The sequence below is a fragment of the Prionailurus viverrinus genome, chromosome B3, assembly GCF_022837055.1.
Source record: "Prionailurus viverrinus isolate Anna chromosome B3, UM_Priviv_1.0, whole genome shotgun sequence".
NCBI classification, from domain to species: domain Eukaryota; kingdom Metazoa; phylum Chordata; class Mammalia; order Carnivora; family Felidae; genus Prionailurus; species Prionailurus viverrinus.
In genome coordinates this window covers 20,376,467-20,399,402 of record NC_062566.1, presented here as the reverse complement: position 1 = coordinate 20,399,402, position 22,936 = coordinate 20,376,467, and the positions used below count along the sequence as shown (strand labels likewise).

The 22,936-nt window shown below is 43.0% G+C and overlaps 1 protein-coding gene across 3 annotated transcripts in view; it reads left to right on the top strand.

Moving 5' to 3' along the window:
• Positions 1-22,684: 22,684 nt before the first annotated feature.
• Positions 22,685-22,936, top strand: part of ATP10A (ATPase phospholipid transporting 10A (putative)) — a 206,326-nt gene continuing 206,074 nt past the window's right edge. For 2 of the 3 annotated variants that reach the window (XM_047863205.1, XM_047863203.1), the window contains exon 1: positions 22,686-22,707. The gene's annotated coding sequence lies outside the window, so the exon portion shown is untranslated. Of the gene's footprint in view, positions 22,708-22,936 lie in introns of all 3 variants that reach the window. The other variant, XM_047863204.1, reaches the window with a different exon arrangement.

The following is a 22,936-nucleotide window of genomic DNA, read 5'->3' as shown; positions in this document are numbered from 1 at the left end:
AATACATTTACTAACAGACCCAAATCGATCTTTAGTTTCTCTATAACAAAAGTAGATAAACCTATGTTTAATAATCAAAATTTCAGTATTTTATCTCACTTGGAAAAGACTTAGATACCTAGCGAATTCAATTCAATTTATCATTTAAATTTTTAAAGTTCTAAGTTACCAAGGATTTTGGAAACTATTTAAAAGTTTACCTATATAAACCATTTATCTATTTAACCTACTTGTTCTTAACAAGTACTCATGAAAACTTCATGAGATAGACAAAATCAACCATCATTTTAAATCATTTTTGCTGACAAATTCAACAGATACAACATGAATTTAATAAATTTAGACAGAATAAAAGTTGATTATCTGTATTATATTATATTTGATTCTAAGTCCAAAAGACATGCCTATTTTAATTAAACCAACAAGCTTACACTTTACCAGAGATTATCCCAGATCACATTAACCTGAAAACCACTTGAGGTAGTTACTATCTTTCTGAGTTTTAGAATGCCCAATTATAGTTCTTGTCTTCAAGTTAACTTGAAGGCAAGTTATAGAGCTCTTTTAGAATTAATTTTAGCAATACCATCTGGAGGTAGAAAATACCTTATATAGACAGACACAACAAAAATCTTACAGTTAAGAGTTGTATTTATCTTTGATAAGTTATTTCTAGTTTTTGCAAAGATTTGTAAGATAAGGACAGTTGCTTTCAATCCCTCTAGGAATTGGGTTGCAACTCAAATGACATCATAGGTTGATCTACCCATCTGATTACATTTTTCTCAATTTGTTTCTATCCCTCTGGGTACATTTTTCTAATTTGGATTTAGGAGAGAAGGCCTTTAAAAAATTTCCTATCATGTTCTGATTATCAGCTTCCAGTCTGGCCAACTTTTGACTACAGAGTTATCATTGCATTCCCAATGTAAGGAGGAGAATTTTTATTTTAATGCCTTGTTCTCCAGCATCTCATTTTATGGATAAGAAGAACATAGAGCAGTAAGAAATACTGCTTCAGGGGGTGATATTTTTAAGCTCAATTTTGTCACTATTTCAGAAAGTTTTAGTTTCTTACATGAATAGTATCCTGTAGATGTTTTTTTTTAATTTTTTTAATTTACATCCAAGTTAGTTAGCATATAGTCCTGTCAATGTGTTTTACAAGCTTCCAAATACCAAACTTTGTATCGTGCTCAGATTGTTTAGTTAATAGGCAGCTTTCTGGAGTTAGGTGTACAAATACACGAATTAGGTATTCCAAAGGATCTTCATTTAGGCCATATGAGTGTTAAAATAATCCTTAGTATAATACTAAATTGTTTTCTTTCTTTCTTTCTTTCTTTTTTTTTTTTTTTTTTTAATCCCAGTAACATGTACCTGGTGCGTACTTCCAGTGATCCAGGGGGCTCTTGCTTCTTTCACTTGGGGACTTCTAGGTTCCACCTGAATAAGCATTTAATCCACCAGGGCATTCACCTAAGGGGCTCTTTTAAAACAAGAACAATAACAAACAAACAAGCAAACAAACAACCTTTCCTCTGATCTGGATATCCGTTGAGGATTTGCCCCTAGCAGCCAAGGTCTATGATAAGGGCTAGTTGAAGACACAGACTCAGCTGTTCTTAGCCTACTGAAAATTTCCTTCTCTAGAGAGTAGACAAGTAAGCTCTTAAAAGCTCTTAAGAATGCCCACTCAGGTTGTTCAGGTATAGCACCCTGGAACCTCTCTACAGACAATTTCCAGAACATGAGATTTATCTTACTGACGACTTCAATGATCAGGCATCTCCAATCAGCCTCCAGGACTTGCAACTCCTCAGATTCCCTAACAAGACTAGATCAGATAGCTGTGCAGATTCTGAGCCTTCCCCCTCCCAGCCATAGAGGCAGAGCCCTAAAGCAGATTTGTGCCAATTACTTGCCACTCATTTCTCCAAAGTGCTCTCCAATTAAAATGTCCTAAGCAGCTACTGAGCCCATTCAGAGATTCAGGGTGTACAAATTTGACAAATCAGGTACCAAGATGGATTCTTCTATGCCCTTCCCTACAGATTCCTCAGCAACATAGATTAGTTCATCCCCCAACCCTCCACCCTCACTATGTAGCCAGCTGGGAGCTGGGGGAACTAAAAGGGGTTAGGTGAGAGGCCTCATCTGGGTCACAAAAATTTGTAAACAGACAAGCAGTTTGGTGCTTGAGTGCAGTAAATTGAACAAAGCCCAATGAAATGTTGAAAGCCCAATAAAATAAAAAGCTTTTTATTACTTGCTACAAGTAAGAAGACAAGGAGATAGCTCTTAAAGTGTTGGAGAAGTAAATAAAGTATGCCAAAGATGGCTGACGGAGCTAAAACAGACTCTGGTCTCTAGCTTAGAGACCCCTCCTCCAGGTTCTTCTTCCTTTGTTTGCTGTGCATGTGAAAAACCCCACAGATATGGATGCTGACGACTATAAATTACCCTCCCCACTTGCATTCCGGGCTCAGACCTTTGGAGAAACAGTCTCCTCTGAGCCCACTGGTGTTAAATAAATCTCCAGTCCACCAAGATCTCTGAGTGCCACTTGGTTTTTCTGCCAGCGTTCCAGTCTGGTTCTGTAACATACTTGGCTCCCTGACTGGGAAACCCAACCGTGCTGGCCCATTGTTGCCACCGGTTTGGGAGAACAGCAAGATGGTGATGGAGCAAGGGATTGCAAGGGAGAAGGCATGCCCTGCCTGAATTTCAGCAGTCTCCTTCTCGGTTGCCTTGGGGTGGTCCCACACTTGTTCCCACCGAACTCAAGAGACCTGGTAGGTGAGGACCTGGACCTGACATCAGAACCAGTAAGGCTGGGGCCCCAAACAAGTCAGGCCCACCCAAAAGGGTGGAAGGGGGACCTGATCAATCCCTGGAGGCCTTAATAGGTCTCACAGGTAGAGAATTTTGCAGGAGTGAATATAATAGACTCTGGTGTGTGTGTGTGTGAGTGTGTGTGTGTGTGTGTGTGTGAATGTGCAGCTCGGCCAGGCTTGCCAGTCGAGTTCGTGGCTCCATGGATGGGCACTCTTAAGGTCCCCAAAAGTCTGCGGAATCTGAATGGGCTTTCCTGTGTCATGGTGAGCATATAAAGTCTAGGGTTGTATTGGATCAGATGCCAATCTCAAGTCACAAAGCTTAGGCCACTACAGCCAAACCTCACCTAAAGTTTCCTTCAGGAATGTGACCAGAGGAGTATCTGATTGGTTCTCTATCCGAGGGGATACCCTCCCTTTGTCTGTCTTTGCGACACCAAACACGAGAAAGAAATTAATAATGGGATCAAAACAGAGTAAGCCTACGATTTTAGAGGTCATGCTCAAAGATTTTAAAAAGGGATTTTCAGGTGAGTACAGGGTGAACATGACACCAAGGAAGTTAAGGACCTTTTGTGAACTAGAATGGCCCACATTCAATGTAGGATGGCCCCCCAGAAGGGACATTAGATGCTCAAATAGTGCAGAGGGTTTTGCTAATAGTCACTGGGAACCCAAGCCACCCTGATCAATTTCCATACATTGACTCCTGGCTTGAAATTGCCAAAAATCCACCGACTTGGGTGTGATTCATCATTAGCAAGAGGAGCCAGAAAAAGGTTTTAACCACTTTATCTGGAGGCTCACCCAGGGAGCCAAAGAAGCAACCCACCACTCCTCTAATATTTAAAGGGGACGTGGCAGAAGATATTGTTTTTCCGCCTCCTTATGACTCGCCAAGCTCCCTCCCCACTGTTCCTGAACTTGAAACTCCTCCCCATCTGTCTCTCTGCCACAGCGGTAGTCGCTACTGCTGCTGCAGTTGCCGCCACAGTTGCCATTGCAGTCACCGCTGCCAACGCCACTGCCACCACAGTTGCTGCTGCAGCAATCACCAAGGCAGTGGTGGCCACCGCCTCCGCCACTGCAGTCGGCACCTCCCATCTCCCCAACCCTCTCGGACCCAGAGAACCCTCCCCCACAAGGGCCAGCACCCAGACTGTGCCCCAGACCCAGACCTAATGCTCTTCAAATGCCTGTAAGGGAGACGAGAGAGCCTGAAAGACAGAATGAGGATGAACAGTCCAGCCCAGCTGTTCCATGATGTATTATCAACCTTTCTCTACAACCGACCTCCTCAACTGGAAACACAACACTCCATCATACTCTGAAAAGCCACAAACAATGGTCAACTTGATGGAGTCCCTCTTCCAGACCCACTGACTGACTCTGTTTAATACAGAAGAAAGAAGAAGAAGAATGAGAGAAGCACGACAGTACCTAGAAGATCACATACCTCTGGGGATTAATGACCCTGCAGTCTGGGCTCAAGCTGCCACACCTGAAGAATGCCCAACATGGGATTTCACCACAGAAGAAGGACAGGCCCACATCTGAGGATTCCAGGAAGCCCTCCTCCGGGGAGTCTGAGCTGGAACCAGAAAGCCCATGAACATGACTAAAATATCATCAGTCATGCAACAACCTGGGGAGTCTCCCAGAGACTACTATGAAAGATTATGCGAAGCATACTGTGAATATATCCCGTTTGACCCTGAGGCACCAGAAAGTCAACAGATGGTAAATACCTCTTTTGTGGCACAGGCTGCCCCAGATATCAGAAGAAAACTCCAGAAGTTGGAGGGTTTTGCCGGGATGAATATCACTCAGCTGATAGAGGTCACCAATAAAGTTTTCATGAACAGAGAAGTCGCAACCGAAAGAGAAGCAGAGAAAAGACTAAAAAAAAGAAGGCCACCCTTCTTGCAGCAGCACTAAAAGAAACAGACACTGAGGAGACAGGACGACACCAACCACCAAAAGGGCGGGGGGGAGGAAGCCCAGAGCCTCCTTAGCAAGGTATCAATGTGCATACTGCAGAGAAGGGACACTGGAAGAATGAATGTCCGAATCGGAAGGGGCCCTCAAAACCCAGCCGATATGGGGAGGAACCTCAAGGCGAGAATCTCATTGGTCTGGCTGGGGTAGAATCAGACTGAGGGGGACTGGGCTCTTTCTCTCTTGGCCCCAGTGAGCCCACAGTCGAAATGAAGGTAGGGGGCTGAACAATAACTTTCATGGTTGACACTGTGGCTGAATACTCCGCTGTTACTTCCCCGGTGGCACCCTTAAGCCAAAAGACAGCAACTATACTTGGGGCTACTGGGACACGGACGATGCAATAGCCCTTCTGTCAAGCTCAACAATGTGAACTTGGGGGTCACAAGGTCCAGCATGAGTTCCTCTACTTACCTGACTGCCCAATTCCTCTCCTGGGCTGGGATCTGCTCTCCAAACTTGGGGCCCAGATAACTTTTGAACCCACTGGACACACTAGCCTCCAATTAAACCCAAGGCAGAAGGAAACCCTGGTCTTAGCAATTACCCTACCAAGGGAGGAAGAATGGAGACTATTCTGTGCCCAGGCCCTACCCTATAGCCGCTCAGAATTCAGGCTTACATTACGCTCCGTTTGGGTTGAAGATAACCCACCTGGACTAGCTTGGAGTCAGGCCCCCATCATTGTTGACCTGATCCCTGGAGCCCAACCTTAGAGACAAAGGCAGTACCCCCTTCTACTCGAGGCTAGATGGGTATACAAGAGCACCTGACCAAGCTCAGAGAAGCAGGTATTCTAATTGAGTGCCAATCGGCTTGGAATACCCTGCTCTTGCCAGTCAAGAAGCCAGGAGGAGGATACCGACCAGTAGAGGAATTGAGGGCCATTAACAAAGTGACTGTTTCCTTACACCCAGTGGTTCTGAACCCATATACTGTCCTCAGCCAGATTCCAGAGTGAGCCAGATGGTTTACATGCCTTGACCTAAAGGATGCTTTCATCTGCCTCTGCCTGGCTCCTTAAAGTCAACCATTGTTGGCCTTTGAATGGGCTGAGCCCATTACAGGGTGCCAGATGCAGCTGACCTGGACACCACTTCCCCAATGTTTCAAAAACTCGCCCACTCTTTTTGGGGAAGCACTAGCTGCAGACCTCGCTGATTTTCCAAGGGAAACCACAAGGTGTGTCCTCCTCCAATATGTATACGATCTCCTCCTTGCCAGCAACACCCAAGAAGACTGTATGAAAGTTACCAAGGCCCTCCTGCAGCTCTTATCCTACTTGGGGTACCGGGCCTCTTGGAAAAAGGCAGATTTGTCAGCAGCAGTTCTGATACTTAGCCTTCCTCCTCACAAAAGGAAAAAGAGAACTAGGACCAGAAAGGAAGAAAGTTATCACCACACTGCCACAGCCCCAAACAAAATGAGGCTTGCGTGAATTTTTAGGGGCCACAGGGTTCTGTTGCATTTGGATTCCCAGATTCTCAGCCATAATGAGGCCCCTCTATCATCTGTTTGGAGGGCCAGACTGGGAGCCCCTCGCATGGACTGAGGAGGCAAGGGCTGCTTTCACAGAAATAAAGTTGGCTCTGGGACAAGCCCTCGTTTGCCTGACACAGAAAGGCCCTTTAACCTCTTCATAGTGAAAAGGATAAAATAACCCTTGGAGTGCTGATTCAGAGCATGGGGCCTTGGCAATGGCCAGTGATCTACCTGTCAAAAAAACTTGATCCTGTGGCTGTAGGGTGGACACCATGCCTCAGAGTGCTGGCAGCCACAGTCCTGCTCAAGGAGGCAGACAAACTCCCACTGGGAAAAACACTTAATGTTAAGGTCTGACACGCAGTCATGTCCCTCATGAGCACCCAAGGATATCATTTTTCTCTCCAATTCTTGGCTGACACAATACCAAGGCCTTCTCTATGAAAACCCAAAGTCACTCTCAAAACAGTAAGAACACTAAACCCGGCCACCTTCCTTCCCACAGAGGAGGGAGAACCCGACCATGACTGTTCCGAAGTAGTGGATGAAGTCTACACCAGCCTCCCGGACCTCCAAGACCAGGCTATAACAAGCCCGGAGATCACCCTGTTCAGCAATGGGAGCAGCTATTTACAAGAAGGCAGCTGAAGAGCAGGATATTTGGTAACCACAACCACCGAAGTTCTGGAAGCCAAGGCCTTGCCAGAAGGATGGTCGGTACAACGGGCTGAAATGTACACCTTAACCTGAGCCCTCATCCTTAGCAAAGGTAAACGCGTTAACATCTACACTGATTCCCAGTATGTCTTCGCTACTGTGCATGTACACGGGGCCATCTATAAAGAAAGAGGCCTCCTTACTGCTGCAGGGAAAACTATCAAAAACAAAAAAAAATACTAAAGCTTCTTGAGGCTGTATGGCTGCCAAACAAGGTAGCTATCCTACACGGTAAGGGACATCAGAAAGGAGACAACCCCATAACTCAAGGAAATCACCTGGCCGACAAAACAGAGCGGCCACCAGTGGTGACCCAGGCAAAGCTCCTACCTACAGTATGACTCTTGCGCCCCAGAGGGAAGCCTCCCTGCTCCAACGAAGAAAGAAGTTGGGCCTCGACAGAAGGGGTACATTAAGCAAAGAGGGATGGTGGGTCATGCCAAATGGGCACATCTTTGTCCTGTTGTCTATGGGAAAACACCTAGTGAAGGAATATCACCAACTCACGCACCTAGGGAAAACTGCACTGGAGGCCCTTCTCAAAAAAACTACTATATCAGCCAGCTGCTGGCATTATGCTGAGCTGTCAGTGAACAATGTGTAACGTGTTCCAGAAAGAATGCTTGGTCTGCCCCATGGGGCCCGCCTGGCATGCAAAGGATCAGGGCCACCCCTTTCGAAGACTTAGAGGTGGACTTTACTGACATACAACCAAATAAAGGGTTCAGGTATCTTCTTGTAATAATCTGCACATATTTGGGATGGGTCAAAGCATTCCTGACAAGAAGGGAATGAAGTTGCGAGGTGGCCAAAGTTCTTCTATGGGAGATTGTGCCTCGGTTTGATCTACTCTTAACCATACACAGTGATAACAGACCTGCATTTGTGGCAGACATTATACAAACCCTGACAAAGTCCCTCAACATACCTGGAAACTGCACACTGCTTACTGACCCCAGAGCTCAGGGAAAGTAGAGCGGATGAATCACACCCTCAAGGAAACCCTGGCTAAGTTCCATCAAGAGACTAATCTCCCATGGCCAGATTTACTACCACTGGTCGTCCCGAGTGCCCAATGCGTGCCTGGGGCACTGGGATTTTCCCCTTTTGAGTTATTATATGGACGACCTCCCCCCCCCCCCCGCCATGTTTAGGAAAACTCCCAGGAGACCTACACCAGATTGGAGACAAGGGAATAAGAGAACAGCTCCAGGCCTTGGGGGCAGTCCTAAACAAGTTATAGAAAGACACCAAAGAGAGGGCCCCAATTTCTGTAGGGACCCCGACACCCCTTTCAGCCAGGAGACTCTGTGTGGGTCAAAGATTGGAAGAGGGAACCTCTTAGACTGTGGTGGACTGGGCCTCATACTGTTATTCTAACAACTCCTACAGCCCTTAAAGTTTCAGGTATCACCCCATGGATCCATCACTCCAGAGTTAAGAAGGCCAACTCAGAAGAATCCACAACCTGGAGAAGTGATCCAGATCCAGTCAACCCGCTTAAACTGACCCTTAAAAGGGAAACTGACCCCTAAGACCTCTAGTCCTGCTCCAGCCACACCCCAGAAGCTGGCTGGCCTGTGACTGGCAGAAGCCTGGGGAATCAATGTGTGAACCTAGCCCAGGGGTTTGGATGCAACTCTGCCAGCCGTTGCCACTTACTGGCGTCATAGCCCTGATCTTCTTACTGTTGGGTTGATAGAGACTGCACCAACAAGCTGGACATGGGACAAAAGATGCATGCTGGGTCTCTATACATACCTCCTCTGGGTGGGAGGATTATTAAGTATTGCCTGCATATTATGATAACCTCTCTCACCCTCACAAAGGCCGCTTACCCACTTTGCCCCCAGCATTGTTATATGACAATAGGGTGTTAAGGGCGTTCAGCGCCTTCACCTCCCTCCACAAAGACTGCTACAGGGAAAAACACCCACTCTCTGTCAGTCACCTGGTGCCCCAAGGGCTAAGTATTAGACCATAGAGATAACCCAAAATGTCAGGAACCCATGTCACAACAAGGGCCTCCAGAGAGGGAAGCAAGCTTGCTATACTTACCTTCCTCAGTGGGGGATCTCAGACAGGGGAAGGGTGCAAGACAGGGCCCCTCAAAAAGTTATAAAGATACCCAGGATAGGGTAATACAAGCCATAAAGGCAACCACTCCCCTGGAAGCCTACCAAGGTTTGAACCTTTGAGCTCTCAATCAGATGCTTACCAATTCCCCACTACAGAATTGGGCCAACACTACTCTACAAGTCCTCCATAAAATAGATAATCACACCGAAACCTGCTGGATGTGCTTGCCCCTCAGCCGGAGGGCTTACATAGCCACTCCCACCCATTTGACCTGGGAAGCTCCTGAAAATCTCAAAACCAACACCTCTGTCTTAATTGGACCCCTGGCCACTGGGGTCTGTCTCATAAATGCCGACAATCTAATCTGTACAGTCCCTGAAGGTATGAACATACCTCTCTAAGTGGAAGAAATATAACCTTAAAGAGGAATGCAACCCTGTGTTCAACCCCTGGGGTATTCTATCTGTGTTCTAATTCAGCCTACCAATGCTTAGAGGCCAACTGGACTCAGATATGTTATTCTGTCTTCCTGACCCCAGAGATATCCATATACACTGAAGATCAGCTCCTAACAGCCTTTAACCCCAAGTCCTGGGCTAAACGGGCAATCCTGCTATCCATTCTGATAGGCGCAGGAATTGAGACAGGAATAGGAACTGAAATAGGGGGCATAGGTTCATCTGTAGGACTATACCATAAACTATCTCAAGCGATAAATGAAGACATGGATCTGGTGGCAGATTCTCTGGTAACCTTACAAAACCAAATAAACTCTCTGGTGGCAGTGACCCTCCAAAATAGGCGAGCCCTCGACGTCCTCACTTCAGACAAAGGAGGGACTTGCATCTTTCTGGGGGAGGAATGTTGCTATTTCATAAACCAGTCAGGAATAGTTACAACTAAGGTTAAGGAACTCAAGGAAAGAATTCAAGGTAGACAACAGGAAAGTATCAATCAATGGAAAGGATGGGATCTCACGGATTGGGCATCCTGGCTTCCTTCCCTGGTGGGGACCCTCCTCTCCATAATTTTACTTGTATCCATCGGCCCTTGTATACTGAATGCTATGGTTCATTTTATTGAAAACACTGTTGCTCGCCAAACTACTGCAAGTATCTTAGCCCTCAGAGAGTATCAACCTGTAAAAATGAAAGGTGATGCCTACTAAAAGTTGTTTTTAAAGGCATCAAAGGGGGGAATGCTGGATAAGTAAATAAAGTATGCCAAAGATGGCCGATGGAGCTAAAACATACTCTGGTCTCTAGCTTAGAGACCCCTCTTCCGGGTTCTTCTTCCTTTGTTTGCTGTGAGCGTGCGAAAACCCCCACAGATATGGAAGCTGACGACTATAAATTACCCTCCCCACTTGCATTCTGGGCACAGACCTTTGGAGAAACAGTCTCCTTTGAGCCTGCCAGTGTTAAATAAATCTCCAATCCATCAAGATCTCTGAGTGCCGCCAGGTTTCCAGTCTGGTTCCATAACAAAAGCACTGTCCGCCCCCCACCCCCACCCCATGGGGTTAGTACAGGAAGCTTTTATCCAGTATATTAGAGGGCAGGGTGGGAGCTTGCATATACATTAAGGAATTTATGCATATTCTATTATTTAGGCACTTTGGTTCAATTGTGCATTCCTAGCATGTCAACATGCTAATGCATACACTGTATGTTCAAAAAATGGCAGAAAACCCTGCCCATAGGAGAAGATCTTAGTATTATTATCAACTAAAAGAAACTTCAGAACAACTCAGGTGGCTTCTGTGCAGATCCTCTGCTCCAAACCAGTTTGATCAGGCAAGGGGCTATCATGTGAAACACCTAGCTGGAATCTTCTTGGTGGGAGCTGCCAGCTATACAAAATAAAACATATCCTGTTCCTGCTTTTGTTGTTCCCCTACCCACTCCCAGCTCTGCTGATAGATGTTAGCCCTCAGATTTTAGTACCTCTCTGCTGTATCCTAGCTAACAATCTGGGACTGAGCCCTTAACCTGTGGGATCTAATAACTATCTCCAGGTAGTGTTCACTTCAGCAGTACATGTACTATTTCTAGGTAGATGGTGCCAACACTTAATCCCAAGATCAAGTTAATTGCTTGGTGGTGTTGGAAAACACACATTAGAATAGTATTAATGAAATGAGCCATCCAATGTAATGTCAGAAATGGTTGAGAAATACATGGTTTTCTCCATTTGATACATATATTTTTCATTTCTTCAACTCCCTTGCCCCACTTCCATTTCCTTTGAAATGATAAGTTATGGCATTTCCTATAGCTATAATTCTGATACTAAAAATACCAGTGAGATCTACTTGAAATATGACCTGAATTTTATTTCAAAAAAAAAAAAGTGATGTTTTAACCAAGTCAGAAGACAATAACCACAGACAAAAGAAAAAGAAGACAAAATATTCGTTTTTCTACACAGATACCTGAATTATACACATGAGGATATGTGTGTGTTGTTTTTAGTCAAAGTTACTTCTTTGTATGGAAACTATTTCCCTTTATTTAACTGTCCCGAATGAGGCAAGTTTTTGTTATATATGAATTGTCTACAGCAAGATGGAGAGGGAATTTAGGATTCAAATCCAGTCAGGAAATAAGAGTAATTTACATTTGATAGCTGAAGTACAGAGGAGGTTGGTGGAATCATGTTGCTCCTCAAGACGTATAAGATAAACAGAACTGCCATACTGACATAATTCAAAGGACACCCTCTTTTACCTGCCCCACCACCGCTGTCCCTAACTCCCACATGTTAAAGAACAAAAATCCCACTAAGTACCACTGAAGATCTAACTAGCTTTATTAAGTGATTCTTGAATCAGGCAGCATCCCATCTACCAAGTAGAGGGGAGCTCTGAGGAGTAGTACAAAATACAAGATTTTTATAGGAAGGAAGGTGAGGTGAGGAAGTTATTAGCAAAATAAAAGAAAGGATTGTCTCAGGTGTGGTCAACTTCCCTTAAGGGGAAGAGTAGGAGATTTATCATGCAGATTATCTCATTTTCTTTTGGGTGGGGTGGATAGAGAGGGCCCACGTGACAAATGACCTCACTGATGCTGATCAGAAAATTTCCTGACTGACTGGGTAAGACTACATTTCTGGGGGAGGTTGAAATTGCCCCTAGGTTAGATATTAAGACTGGGTTTGGTGACTCCATCTAAGTTGATGCCATTTTGGGCCTGTGGTTTTCTTTGTAACACAGACATACTTAAGTTCTTGCAGAAAGCCTGTAAATAGCTGGCTATTTTACCCTTTGCTTATACTGCTATCTCTGCTGTGTCCTGTTTTCAGGGTACAAGAGGTGGGCATCAGACCTGGTGCACTATTGTAGAGATGTTGGCATCCTATCTTGTTTCACTCTTAAACAGCTCCTGGAGGCAGCTCCTGAAAACCAGTAGAAGCAGAGTTAGTGCATGCAGGAAGACTACAATTGTCAGGAGTCTCACACGTTGCCTTGGTGCTTTTCTCTTGCCTTGATGTACTACAGCTGGTCATCCACAGTTGTCATCGTGAATTTTCTAGCAGAGTTTTTTCCCGATATCTTGCTACTATTTTGAGCATTCTCAAAACTGTCCTGATAGACATCCTTTTCTGTTCAATAGAACAGGACACATCTGTGTTTTTCCAAAATAGAGGTGGGGTCCTTGACACCTAGAGGGGCAACAGTGGTGTGGAAAGGAAAACTTAAGCCTTAGCATGTGAATGTGGTTGGACAGAGATGATAAACTGTCATAATGCATGTTTGTACCCCCACTCAACATGGGCTTCTGAGGGCAGAGACCAAGACCTATTCTAGTGTTATTCAATTAGCATATCCAACACTATTTGTCATTTGTCTGTAAAAAGAATAGGAACTTGCACCAGAATGTAATGTTAACATACTGCTTCTTTAACTGAGAACATTTTGTCTAATGAGCAGTGCACCAACACTTACACTAACTATGCATACTTATAATCTTGCTAGTTATCACAGTATGCAATAGTAGGCACTTAATCATTATTTATTCACTTTGTGAAATAGTTTTCTGCATGGATTGATTGATCTTTAGGTTAATCATAAGAGGACCTAGGCCATCCTGGAAAAGCAGTACTTTTTTCACTAATTACTTTCCTATCTTAACAATTCCTTCATCGGTAAAGTGGCACATAATGTATCTAGTATATATTATCGATATATATCTATTGATCAATATATTATTTATGATAAAAAATAATATATATTATTGGTCCAAACATGAATTTGGTTATTCTATAAGATAAAAATGGATGTTCCTTCTTCTCTCCTTGCTGACTCATCTTCCTATAGCCTAGATACAGAAAGCATCTACTCAATAAATCATTAATTAATTAATCTCTTATGTTAGGGATTGCTATGGGTTGAATTTGAACCCCCAAATTTACATGTTGAAGTCCTAACCCCCAATTCCTCAGAATGTTACCTTATTGGGAAATAGAGTTATTACAGATATAATTCATAAAGTGAAGATGAGGTCATACTGGAGTAGGATGGGCCCTAATCCATTATAACTGTTGTACTTATAAAAAGGGGAAATTTGGAGACAGATACAAACACAGGGAGAGAATGCCATGTGAAGATGAAGGCAGAGATCTACAAGTCAAGGAATGCCAAACATTGCCAGCAAACCACCAGAAGCCAAGGGAGAAGCCAGGAACATATGCTCCCTCAAGGCCCTCAAATGGAACCAACCTTGCTGACATCTTGATGTTGGATTCCAGCCTTTGAAAGGATGAGACAATACATATCTACTGGTTTTTAATTTTTTTTTTAATGTGAGAGATTTATATTTACATTTGAGAGGGGCCGAGAGAGCATGAGTGGGGAAGGGGCAGAGAGAGAGAAGGAAACACAGAATCTGAAGCAGGCTCCAGTCTCTGAGCTGTCAGCACAGAGCCTGACACGTGCCTCGAACTCGTGAACCATGAGATCATTACCTGAGCCAAAGTTGGGTGCCTAACTGACTGAGCCATCCAGGCACCCCACATTTCTATTGTTTAAGGCACCCAGTTTGTGGTACTTTCTAATGGTAGCCCTAGAAAACCAATACAGGGATACATTGCTATATACTTTGTTCAAATCCCACAAATAAGATATAACACATATTATTACTGCACATATCATTTTCCAACTTCCCTTTTTCACTCATCAAGGTATGGGTGTCCTTCTTCATGAGCACATTAAATTCTACCTCATTTTTAGAAAATGGCTGCATAGTATGCAAAACTGTGCATGCTTTTCTCTGTTAAAATGTTATTTACCTTTTACATGTTAATATGTTAAGCTTTAATAGTAAAGAAGGATTAAATTATGTAGCTGGTCTTGTCCTTTATGGCTTCTTTTTTTTGTTCTTGTTTAGAAAAATCTTCCCACTCCAGCATTATAAACATAGTACATTTCTATAATATTTTTTCCTTTTTAAAAAATTATATAATTAATCTACCTAGAAGTTGTTTTAGTTTATGGTGTGAGATTAGGATTTGATTTTTTCCCTAGTCAATTTTTCCAACATGCTATACTGAATAGTTCTTTCTTTCCTCCATTGATTTAAAACTCCACATTTGAGGGCACCTGGATGGCTCAGTCAGTTAAGCATCTGCCTCTTGACTTTGGCTCAAGTCATGATCTCACAGTTCATTGCATCCAGCCTAGGGCAGAGCCTGCTTAGGATTCTCTCTCTCCTCTCTCCCTGCCCCTCCCCCACTTGCACTTATACTCACTCTCTCTCTCTCTCTCTCTCTCTCTCAAAATAAATACACATTAAAAAAAAACTCCACATTTATCACGGACCGATTCTCCATAAATACAGAAATTTGTTGCTTTTGTCCCAGTTATACATTCCTTCATGAAAACCATCAGGAAAAATAGCTTTAACTGACATGTAATAGGATATAGCCTTCTTTTTTTTTTTTTTTTTGAAACAGGAAATTATAATGTTTCTTTTTCTTTTTTTGGCCCACTATTTATTTATTTATTTATTTATTTACTTACTTACTTATTTTTGAGAGAGCATAAGGTGTAGAGGGAGAGAGAGAATCTTAAGCAGGCTCCATGCCCAGTACAGACCAGTGCAGAGCTTGACACAGGGCTCAATCTCACGACCCTGAGATCATGACCTAAGCTGAAATCAAGAGTTGGATGCCTAACTTACTGAGCCACCCAGGTGCCCCGTTTAAACAAATCATTTGATATACAAACATTATATGTTAGATATATTAGTTATAAAGCATGGTAATACACTTGAATAATACTTATTACTAAAAAACAAATTACCCAAACAAAAATCACTTAAAAAAACAACAATTATTTATTCTCTCTCTGTTTCTGTAGGTCAGAAATTCAGGAGCTGCTTAGCTGGTGGTTCTGGCTTGGGATCTTTCATAACCCTAAGATGCATTAAGATGTTGGCCAAGGCTACAAACTTCTAAATGCTTGGTTAGAGCTAGGGGATCCACTTCAAGGATGCCTGGCAGTTGGCAAGAGATCTGAGCTCCTCACCACATGGATCTCCCAGAGGGCTCCTTGGGTGCCCTCCACCATGGTAGCTGGATTTCCCTGGGACAAGGGATCCAAGAAGGTAGGCAGAAACTGCAATGTCTGTGACCAAGCCTTAGAGGTCACACACTGTCATTTCCTCAGTATCCCATTCTTTACACATACCATTCCTATTCAGTGTGAAAAGGGACTACACAAAGGCATCAATACCAGGAGATGGGGACCATTGGGAGCCACAACATATAACACCCATGAACTCACCAACAAGACCAAGAAACAGTACACTACTGATAACTTGCATCTATCCATGTGTCCTTTCCTTACCACAGCCCCCTGCTTCCTTTTGGTATCATTCCACTGTTTTTTTTTTAATGTCTGCATTTTCAAAAAATGTTTATTTTGAAACAATTGTAGACTCATATGCAATTGTGAGAAATAACAAAAAGAGATCCAGTATATTCTGCACCAAGTTTTCTTTAATGTTAACACCTTACAGAACTATAATACAGTATTACAACCAGAAAATTAACCTTAATGTAATTTGACTTTATTCAAATTTCACCATGCACTCATGTTTTACATGCACTCATGTGTATGTATTTGTATGTGAATTTAGTTCTTTTAAAAAATATATTTTATTTTTCCATAATCTCTACACCCAATGTTGGGCTCAAACTCACAACCCTGAGATCAAGAGTCCCATGTTCCTCCAAATGAGCCAGCCAGGTGCTCAGCTGTATATGAATTTAGTTCTATATGATTGTGTTGCATGTGTAGACTTATGTGCTCACCACTATAGTCAAAATACAGAACACTTCCATCACAAGGACCCCTAGCAATACTATTCTATAGCCATAACCACTTCCCTTCCTTTCTCCTCCCAAACCACCAGCAACCACATTTGTTCTCCATCTCTGTTATTTTGTTATCACAAAACCGGAATGGAATCAGACAATATGTAACCTTTTGAGATTGGCTTTGTTTTTTGAGCATAATTCCCTTGAGATCCATCCACACTGTTGTGCATATCCATAGCTCCTTTCTCTCATTGCTGAGTAGTTAATTCCATGATATGAATGTATCACAATCTGTTTATCCATTTACCTGTTACAGTTACTTGATTTCTTTCCTGTTTCTATTATGTATAAAGCTGCTTTTATAAACATTTGTGTGCAAGTTTTGTGTGAATGTAAGTTTTAATTTATCTGGGATAAACATTCAGTAGTTTAGTCACAGAATTGCCTGGTAAGCACATGTATAATTTTGTAACAAACTGCTTTATTGCAGATAAAAGTAGCTGAACGATATTTTGCTCAGCATGTCTAGCATTTGGGATCTGTAAAAACAGTATTGCTATGTATATAGTCTTCTGGGACTTATTTTTTCACCTAAAGTTAGGTTTCCAAGATTCTTCCACATTGCTGCATGTATCTATAGTTCATTAATTTTCATAGCTGCACAAATTTCTCATTTTGTGATTACTGTACACAGTCAAAGATGGAACAAGTTGCTCCATTTGTGAACAAGTGCACTATTTACAAAATGAGTGTTCATGTGCAAGTTTTCTCTGGTGTATTCTTAGGGACAGGGGTGCTGAGATTTAAGGACTTCAGATGTTCAAATTTAAGATGGAATGCCAAATAATTAACCAAAGTGGCTGCACCCATTCATACTTCCAGTGGCAACGCTTAAAAGTTCTTCTAATCCACATCCTCTAGAGCCTTAAGTATTTGACTTCTTAACTTTTGTCAAATGTGGTAGGTTATTATGACTTCTTAATTTTTGTCAAATGTAGTAGATTATTAATTTCTTATACCCCAAAAATTTTTAACTTATTTATCTTCCTTTATTCTTCTGTTACTTGTATTCAAACTGACAAGTTGAAAACAATAAATCCAGTTGGAATTCGTTTGGAAAATACACAAAATCCACAGGTTAGTTTAAGAAGCAAGCCCATTCAGATAAATGGCAGGTCTATATTTATCCAGATCTTCCTTTACCACCTTTAGCAAAATGTTGGTAACCATGTGATCACATATTCCTCATCTGTGATATGGGATAAAAATTCTCCTACCTCATGGGAATGGCCAGGAGGACGAAGACAATCACTATAAAATGATTAAGCACATGCCTGACAGGTATTACATTCTCTACAAAGTTTACATTCTCTACAAAGGTTATTACCACTTCTATTGTTGGTTTTTGTTATGATTATTTGCATACATCTTGAACTGACATTTTTGTTCTTCATTAGGCATTTTATATTATTCTAAAAATGAAATCCTTCTGTTGATCCATCATATTTTCTAATTGGCTCTTGCTTATACATGAGAAACTTATAATTGCACATTTTTATCTTATAGTTAACTATATTACTAACCACTTTCCTAGATAAAAACCATGACACTGCAAACAGTGATAAATTGTGCCTTTTTCTTTTCTAGTATTTTTTTTAATTTTTTTTTTAACGTCTATTTATTTTTGAGACAGAGAGAGACAGAGCATGAACGGGGGAGGGCCAAAGAGAGAGGGAGACACAGAATCGGAAACAGGCTCCAGGCTCTGAGTGGTCAGCACAGAGCCTGATGCGGGGCTCGAACTCACAGACCGCGAGATCATGACCTGAGCCGAAGTCGGACGCTCAACCGACTGAGCCACCCAGTCTTTTCTAATATTTATACCAAAAATATTACTATATGGTAATAATCTATAAATACACTATAAGCTGCCCCTGCAGCTCTATACTTTGATAATTTAATTTAAATGAATGTTAAGGCCTTGTTAATTACTGTACAATATCTGTGCCTAACTTTACCAATTACAAATTTCAGAATCTCTTATGACCTTTTCTTACAAATTAAGTACACTCACAGGGCACCTGGGTGGCTCAGTCAGTTAAGTGTCCAACTCTTGATTTCAGCTCAGGTCATGGTCTTGCAGTTTCTGAGATCGAGCCGCATGTTGGGCTCTGTGCTGACAGCTCAGAGCCTGCTTGGGATGCTCTCTCCCTCTCTCTCTGTTGCATATGTGCACTCTCTCTCTCTCTCTCTCTCTCTCTCTCTTTCAAAATAAATAAACCTAAAATATATATTTTAAAATTAGGGACACTTACAAGAGTAAATATTAAACAAATAATATCAGTTTAAAATATTACAGACTGTGATTTTTACTTATTCCATAAGCATTTATTAAGTAAGCATCACACCACCAAAGTAGTACATGAAAGCTGGAATCAGTCTTCATGATTCTTTCATCCAACTCCATATATTTTTCAGAGAGAATGTATCATCCAGAGTCTCTTCTATTTACATTCTATCTGTAGGTACAACCTTCTCATCACACAGCTCTAAATCACGGGTATCTCCTGACATGGCCCAGCTCTTTACCTCTAGAGCTTGGCTTTTCCTGTCATGTTGATATTTCACTATCCCTCTACCTCCTTGACATCTGTTAGATGTCAAACAGCCACCTCTACTTTAACATGGCATATGTTAGCTTTGTATTTTTTCCCCCAAACCTGTTTTTCTTTGTGGGAGTGGGAAAATTTTCCCTTCTTCCAACCTAGGTTCTTGGCTGTCCTAATAATTAAATTAACAGGAGAAAAACAAATTAATTTCATACTTACAAGGGCCCCGTAAAAATATGAGGCTCAAAGAAGTGACCAAAGCAGGAAAAATTTGTACCTTTTAGACAAAAAAATAATAAATAAATTTGTGAAGAATTGACAAGAAAAAGGGGTTTGTGCTTGGGGTAGTAAACTGGTGAAGAGACAGGATCTGTTTATACAGCCTTCTTGGTCTTTTTTTTTTAAATTTTTTTAACGTTTTTATTTATTTTTGAAACAGAGAGAGACAGAGCATGAGCAGGAGAGGGGCAGAGAGAGAGGGAGACACAGAATCCGAAGCAGGCTCCAGGCTCTGAGCTGTCAGCACAGAGCCCAACCCGGGGCTCGAACTCACGGACCGCGAGATCATGACCTGAACCGAAGTCGGACACTCAACCGACTGAGCCACCCAGGCGCCCCCAGCCTTCTTGCTCTTAAATTTCCTATCTCTGGTGATAAGGATGCCTTCTACTCTCCTGGTACAGGGATGGTACCTTTCACATAGATTTGTTTCCTGCTTTCAGAGAAACAAAAGAGGGTCAGCATATCACTCTTGCACTAACTGTTTTTCAGGTCACTTTAATTCAAAATAATCAATATGCCAAAGTGGCATATTTGGGGCTAGAGCATTCTACAATCCTTCATCCCCAAGTCATTAACTAGACTCTTGAAGGTTACTCTTGATTCACCTCTTTTCCTCCTCCAAACATCCAAGCTGTTGATCTATGATACTTGTAGTTTTCCACTCTATCCACTGCCTAGAGCCTAAGCCACCTCCTAATTTGTTGCCTTGACTGCTCCCACTGGGCTCAAAATTTAGCTTTCATCTTTTGAAAGGGATAACAATATCTTCTCACCTTATGCCTCTGCTTGGGGCAGTCTACAGCTTCCTATTGCAGTTGGAGCAAATCTAGAGGCCTATCCCTTCCAAAGGCAGCATGGTCCATGCCTGCTGGCCCCTCTGTCCCCTTCCCACTACCAGCCACACTCTCTTCCACCCATACTCACTCTATGACCCCAAACCTGTATCTCTGGCTGGGTCTCTCAGCTGAGCTTGGCTGTGTGCACCTCTGTCAGACCTCCCCTCCAGGCCCTGGTGACCATCCCAGGTCTGCCCCTCCCACTGCCTTCAGGCCCCAGCAACTCAAGATATCAGTTGCTTGGGCCCTCCTCAACTCTTTCCTTATTTCATATCCCACAGCCAGTTCAACACTATATTGTGCATGATTTAATATGGCCATGTCCCACCCTGCACCATGACCACTCCCACATGAAACACCAACTCCTCTCTCCAGGATTATTGCAATGGCCTCTTACTGTCTCCTTGCTACTGACCTAGCCCTTCTGCATTCTATTCACACAGCTGCTGGTGATCTTTGGAAACCTAAGTTTAGTCATAAGACTCCTATGCTCAAAGCCCTCCAAAACTTCCCTTCTCACTCAGCTAAAAGCCAAAATCCTTACTCTGATTCTTTAGGCCCTATATGAGCTCACTATGGGTTTATCTCTGCTCAGCCACTTGGCTCTAGACACCTGGACCATCTTACTGGGCCTGGAACCCCACACTCTCCTACACTTGCTCATTTTTCCCCAAGATATCTCTGCAGTTTTTTCCTTAGGCCTCTGCTGAGGGCTGTCCCAGGAGGCCCCCTCTGATAGCCCTAGCTATAGTAGCCCAGGCACACCCTTCCTGCTGGGTTCCCTGTGCCCCTCCACTTCCTACATCCTTCTTGTTGGAATCACCTTAGGAGATATAGCATTCCTGACAGCAGGGACTTAGTGGTGTTCTCAGGGTGTCTTGTTTAGTTGCTGCCAATTTTAAGGGACACTAATTCTCTTAACATGTGTTGTCTGTGGGGTTTTTCCCCACACCACCAAGCAGTTCCTTGACACCGCTGGGTGTCCTTTAATTCAACTCAATTGACACTACTTGGATATAGCATCAGATCTCACAGGTTAAGGTCTTAGTCCTGCAAGGCTGCCTCCCAACACACACACACACACACACACACACACACACACACACACACACATACTTCAGACACTAGTCACAAGTTCAGGTTGTCAGGTGCCTCTGAACAATTGGCTATAGATCAGATGTTCCAACAACCCCACCTTGGGTTTAATTCATTTGCTAGAGTGGCTTACAGAACTCATAGAAACATTTTACTTACCCAATTACCAGTTTATTATAAAATGATATAACTCAGGAAGAGTCAGATGGGAGAGATGCACAGGGAAAATATGGGGCTTCCATGCCCTGTCTGGGAGTGCCACTTTCCCTGACTCTTCATATGTTCACAAACCTGGAAACTCTCCAACCCCCATCCTTTTGGGGTTTTATGGAGGCTTCTTACATAGACAAGATTAAAACATGGGCCACTGACAATTGATTTGACCTCCAGCTCCTCTCTCCCCCTGGAGGTCAGTGGAATGGGGCTGAAAGTTCCAACTCTCTAATCACAGGTGGTTGGTTCCCCTGGCAACCAGCCCCCATGGAAAGTGCTTTCTAAAAGTCACCTCATTGGGGTGCCTGGGTGGCTCAGTCGGTTAAGCGTCCAACTTCAGCTCAGGTCATGATCTCACAGTTTGTGAGTTCAAGCCTCGCATCGGGCTCTGTGCTGACAGCTTAGAGCCTGGAGCCTGCTTCGGATTCTGTGTCTCCCTCTCTCTCTGTTCCTCCCCTGCTCATGCTCTGTCTCTCTCTCTCCTTCAAAAATAAATAAAAACATTAAAAAAAAATGAAAGTCACCTCATTATGATAAACCCAGGTGTGGTGCAAAAAGGTTTGTTATGACTATCAAGATAACTTTATCAGTCTCATCACTTAGGAAACTGGTTTAAGAGCTTTATGCCAGAAATGGGGATGGAAACCAAATATATACTTATTATTATAAACCAGTGTCATACTGTCTCTTCCTACTAGAATGTTAGATCCAGAAGAATATCAGTTGTCATCAGCAATTTTTCCAACTTGGTCCCCAGTGCCTAGAACAGTGTGTGGGGAAAAACTGGGTGATGAATAAGTATTTACTGAATGAGGACAATTAAAGTGACTTGTCTAGAGCCCAGGAGCAGGACCTCATCAGAGCTCAGTGGTCCAGACAGTCAGCTCAGAGTTCACCCAAGCCTGGCCCTGGCCCAGGCCCAGGCAGTCAAGAGTCTGAGAGTTTAACTGGCAGAAGACATCTAAGCTCAAAACCCCTGCAGAGCAATCTAAGGGAGGTTTACATACCAATGCACATAAGTCAGAAGAGAAGTGATTCCATGAAGTTCAATGGATCATGCAGTGTGGAAACCTTCTGGGAGATGAGTTGAGTGAGGACTTAGCGGAAATACTGAATTTGGATCAGTGAAGAGCAAGTGGGGAAAGATTCTAGGCTTCAGGAGCTGCAGTGTGACTCATGGAATCTTGGAACCTTACAGTGGAATGTAGATGGGAATGAACAAGGCCTGTTCTGAGAAGGGTAAGGAAACCTCTTGCCCTGGGCCTGGGTAGGGAGGGGTGGAGTTAAATCAGCAAGTTGGTGACAGTTCCCCTGAGGGCCTCAAAGGACCTCTGCCTGAGGAGTCAGCATTTGACTTTGTAAGCAACAGGGGACTCCGGTAAGCTCCAGGGTAAAGAAATGAAGTGAAGGGGTCCAGGAGATCAAGGGACCACTTTGTCAACATGTGGATTGGCTGAAGCAAGGAGAC